Source organism: Hyalella azteca, unplaced genomic scaffold (assembly GCF_000764305.2).
Source record: "Hyalella azteca isolate HAZT.00-mixed unplaced genomic scaffold, Hazt_2.0.2 contig5511, whole genome shotgun sequence".
NCBI classification, from domain to species: domain Eukaryota; kingdom Metazoa; phylum Arthropoda; class Malacostraca; order Amphipoda; family Hyalellidae; genus Hyalella; species Hyalella azteca.
Genome location: NW_025935700.1, coordinates 1,933 through 7,398, shown reverse-complemented (window position 1 = coordinate 7,398; position 5,466 = coordinate 1,933). Strand labels below are relative to the sequence as shown.

At 34.9% G+C, this 5,466-nt stretch overlaps 1 long non-coding RNA gene across 1 annotated transcript; it reads left to right on the top strand.

The window, feature by feature from the left end:
• Positions 1–3,253: 3,253 nt before the first annotated feature.
• On the top strand, positions 3,254–5,045 carry LOC125177899. Its single transcript, XR_007156708.1, has 3 exons — positions 3,254–3,434; positions 3,580–3,722; positions 4,894–5,045. It is a non-coding gene; the product is annotated as an uncharacterized LOC125177899 (long non-coding RNA).
• The last annotated feature ends 421 nt before the right edge of the window (positions 5,046–5,466 follow it).

Below are 5,466 nucleotides of genomic sequence, written 5' to 3'. Positions count from 1 at the left end.
TCATATAATCAAGTTTCCAGAGGACCATGAAACATTTAATTTTCAATAAGTAACTGCATGAGCTTATGAGACCACTTTGTTCTTAAGACATAACACAGTCAGTGATGACTAGCTCAGCATGACTCAAATGCCTGAAATTTTGATTTTTAAGAGAGCCCAGAAGTGCTTTTGCTTGTAGTGAGCACTCGGCCATCACTGACTTATATTCATGAAATTATATAAATGAGTACTGAAGAATTTTCTAAGAAATAAGCAATATTGAGGTTTCATTGAAATGAATGATGATGCTGGAATGTTAGTAATATCTTTTGTTACATTATAGTCAGCTTGTGCTGGCCAATGAAATGAAAGAGCCAAACCATAGAGGCACATAAAATTGACTAGTGTAATATGCCTTTCATCAATATTAATTTTCTTGTCATAAAATACATACAGAATACAATGATTTCATCTTTGATTACACAACATTGACCTGTTTCTAGTTCTTGACCACAGTCACCTCAACAAATTTTGACTACAATTTTCACACCTCGTAGCTGTCATCAAATCCCTAATTTGCTGCTCTACTGAGCTCATAGAAGCAATCAATGTATACACTTTTCTGGTCAAACGCTTCCAACAGTTGCAGTTTTATCTTGAAACATGAATGACATGAATTATACCTGATTATCAGGCACTAACTGATAACCTCATGTCTCAGCTGGCTGTTGTGTGGTAATATTTCCATCTAAATTTGCTTGGTATGAAGCATTATCTTCAAGGCAAATTTTCATTACAGATTATAACCGAGTGATTTGGAGTCAAGATTTGAGTTTCCAAGCAATGGTGAAACCATGCAAGGTCTCCTTCCCTTTTTGCTACCTCATTAATTTCATCAAATTTGGATTTCCAAAGATGAGATCATAACAGTTCTCTTACCATGGTGTATAAAATATACTGTAACAGTGTAACAGTATAGGATGATAATGACATTAATTTCAGGATGCAAGTGTTGTCAGAATAGAGAAGGAAAAGGATTCTATAAGCAAATATATGGAAGATTTTTTGGAGAAAACTAATGTGGTTACGTTAATATTCCAAGTTGAATTTATGAAGTTAATTTAATAAGTAAATGTATGTATAATTCAAGTATAAAAATTAAGTTAATTTCAAGTTAATCAAATTTTAATATAAAGTTTGCATGGATGATGTTACTTGTGTCTGTCACAGCTATTTATCCTGGTGAATTTAATATTTACATCTATACCTGTTGCTCAATTACAGGAAATTACATCTATAACCCAGGTTAGCCCCTAGGTATTTTACTCAGAAAATATTAGCAGGAGCTCAAGTAAGAATATTATTTTGTTAAATTAACTAGATATTCACTAAGACATTATTCTTGCCATCCACCATGCTCCAAGCCTCTACACAATCTAAACATTGTTTGTTATTATCAATCACAGCCAACTCTAACATTTCCAACAAACCCATAATCATCACATACCATTCCTCAAATGTTCTCATAGCAAACAACATTATTCTCACCCTTCTCATTCACATCCATCATTCATCTGTCTCCTTCAAATGTCTCGCTTTACATCAGGAGCTACAGTTTTTTTCAAGGTTGCACACAAAACAGTGATACTGTAAAATAAAAATTTTGTGCAATAGCCCATTCATGAAAATTCAATAACTCNCCTTCAATAACTCATACATCATAACTCCTTCAATAACTCATGCATCATAACTCCTTTAATAACTCATGCATCATAACTCCTTTAATAACTCATGCATCATAACTCATTGCAGAATGACATCTGAAATTAATGAATCGGTAAAAAATATATGTGAAGAAAATGTGCTGTTGGAGAGAAAAAACTATCCTCTGCCCTCAGGCAACTATGATACCTATATCATAATTTGAATATTTCTCAATGTGAAGCTGAGCAATAGATGTACATCTGCACTTATCAGGGCTGTGCTTCCATCCCTTTACAAGCATTTTCACTACAAGCAAGTGTACTTTGGTTAACATATTGATACAACACAAAAAATATATAATAGTGCTTTAGGTAAAAACAAATAGGATGATCATAATGATGAAATGAATGATGGATGGAAGGACATTAATGGATGGAAGGTCCAAGCTGGGAAGGTGCAAATATTTAAACAATATGGACACCTTTTTGGTTTCAATATATTTCTTAAAATATTTTCTTAATAACCCAGGGTACAGGATATTCTTATATCCTTTTTGATTTTTTGATGATGGCTCAGGCAATTGTAGGAAACAGCCTCATTAATATGTATTATTTTCTGTTTATTTTATTACATTTTTATTTTCAGATTATGATTTTTTTCATGACATACCATCAAATGTAAACTTTGAAGTTAGTATTGAGGAAATCAAAAATTTCTCAGACAGTATAGTTTAATTGAATATATTATTAAGTCTAATAACAAAATTATTAACCCTTTATTTTAAATGGCCTCCATAATTTTTGTGTGTGTGTTTGTATTACAAGCTCACTTAAAGTATCAGTGAATGAAGAAAATTGTTCAGGTTTCTAGTGGTACTTTGGATTTGTTGGATGATATCATTGATCTGAGGACTGATGTTGCAAGATGGGATATGACTCTTCGTGATTAAATAATGGCAACCAGTGAAGATCTCAAGACTTGGGATGACTTGGCCTCCAGTGTTGCAAAAAAATAGTGTCGAATGCCAGGAAATTCCATATCGTCTGAATTTATAACTTTCAGGAAATATGTTACCTGAAATCAAAAGGCTGCTGGATTCTGCAAACCTGACTTGCTGAAGGTGAGTGAATTGTTACCTTGAATTGGATTAGCTTATCACTATGACCTATCAGGATATTTCTCTTCAAAGTTTAGCAATTGAGATGCTTGCCAAAGAAATAATAAGATCTAGAAAAAGGGTTAATCTGCAATACTGATCCCTCAAAACTTTGTAGTACGGTATTCATTCCAGAAGAAACAAATTATCAATGAGGCTTATTTCTGACAAATATGTGGTATTAAAAACCATGATATCTTATGTATCTCAGCCAAATAACTGGTCATGAGCCAGTTAATATGTAAAATATATGTAATAAGTAAATTATTACCATAGACTTAAAAATATCAGAATTTTCATATTCTTTTGCACAGATAAACACATTTGGTTTATTATTATATTTACTCAATGAAAGGGAACTTGACAGATGAATATCCTTCATGACGAATGGGAAATAGTGGACCGTCACTGACTATGCTTGTGAAGAACAAGCTACTGCAAGCTTGTTGCACAAGAGGATGCCGAGTCACGTCCTGGTGATGTCAACACAGACAAGACACATCTTAGGACTTGATGCCCATGGCCTCCTGGAGAATGTCACATAGCCCGATGGATGAAGATATAGGGACTATCATCACTTCACCACAGAATTTGGGTAAAGGAATTTCTTCATACCTTTTGTCATGCTAATAATACTTTAATATATAAAATAGAAATTAAATTATGTATTAATATGTAAAAGGCTGTTAAAATTTTCGACTGGTGGCATTCACTGATTCTCTCTTCATCTCTGGTTACAGAATCCATCTGATGGACCTGTATGGCACTCCCAATCATATCCTGGCACACAGTAACATTGGGAAGCGTGCACCTCGCAGTATTGGTGTTCGCCTTGCCAGCCTCTGAGACGTAGAGCGCTGTTTAGAACTTATGGGACCAATGGGTAAGTTTGATATTACCTGAAGGCTGTATGACATTTTTGCTTATTTCCATAAGTAGTTTGTTATAAATATAATACATCCTGATACAAAATATGTGAAATAATTCTTCCTAAAGAAAATGAGGTTAATAGTGCAGTGTGACATGTATTAAATTTTTTTTTATTCCTGAACTACTGGGAAAATGTTCCTGATCGAATTAAGCAGCTTGTGAAACATTTTGAAACAAGCATAATTATCTTCATTAGTGTTGAGACACCTACCATATGCTTGCCCGTTGAGACACCTAGTCATGCTCGTTAACACTATCAAATGTGAATTGTAAATGTACTCAGAATAAACCAGCTTCTGAGATTTTGTTCTCACCCAAAAATGGTGCAGAGGTAATGTAATACTCATGTGATAAATTTGACACTGCATTACTACTTGGAGTTGCTTATAAAACTCCATAGTATGAGCTAATTTATTACAGTGAATCGGTAGCTAAGATGGGAAGCTACGATTTATTTGAGTGAAGAGACGCTGAGTGTGCAGGTATATACATACGTATATGAGAGAGGATGAGTGTTTTTGAGTGAAGTAAACATTGGCAAATACAGTCATAATGCAGCACGATATCTGCACATGCATTTTCTGTATTGTAGTAGTCAACTGAAGAGATGCAGTTGTAATATACTGGCATAATAATAGAATGTTGAGTGATGACATCAATCGCTATTTCCCTATATATATTGTAGACTGTGCTACTGTTTCCAATTTTATTAATAATGCCCAATTATCACAATTCTGAATATCCTTATGCAAACTCTTGTCAGAAAAAAATATGATAAATCAGAAAAAACGTTACATTTTATAAAAATACTTTTTGTAAACATGATTGCAAAGATTCTTTTTAGCTTCATTACATGTATAGGAAAGTGTAATAAATGTTGTCAGGAAGTTGATGCATTTTCAATAAATTCGAACCATCAAATTTATTAGTTCGAAATTTTTAGATCTGGCCTTCTTAGTAGCCCTACATAATAATCTTTTCTTGTGAAGTATCAGTATGTATTCTTTTTATTAATGATGGCATTTCACTGGGGCTGTATCATTATCACTGTAAAAATGTATCATTATTTTATAAATTAACGCTTCCAGATTTCTATGCAAATTCATTAATTTGATTCTTTTCAGACTGCGAGGAGATGGTGATGGTGGACCTGGCAGTGGACTGTTGGTGGATAGTGATGGATGATGGAGGATAGTTCTGGTGGTAGATGGAGGATAGTGATAGAGGTTCGAGGGACAGACCCCAAAATTGCAGACCAGTGACCTTGACCTCGCATGTAATCAAAGTTTTTGATAAGGTAGTGGCGATGTGGCTTGACCACTATATGGAAGAGGCTGACCTGTATAATAATGGATAACATGGTTTCCGGCGTAATCGTTCCTGTTTGTCACAGTTACTGGAGCACCATCACCGTCTTGTGGCCCAGCTGGAGGAGGGAGCTGGCGTGGACGTGGTATACCTGCACATTGATAAAGCCTTTGACAAAGTTGACAATGGGGTGCTATTCGGAAAGCTGAGACCCTTGAGGGTAGGAGGAAGCCTGTTAAGGTGGATCCACAACTTCCTTACAAATAAAGTACAAGCTGTCGCAATTGGAAATTCGAAATCGAGAAAAGCGAGGGTGAAAAGCGGAGTGCCACAGGGCTTACCGGCTCAGTGCTTGGACCGATCCTCTTCTTCACCCACATAGCCGATAT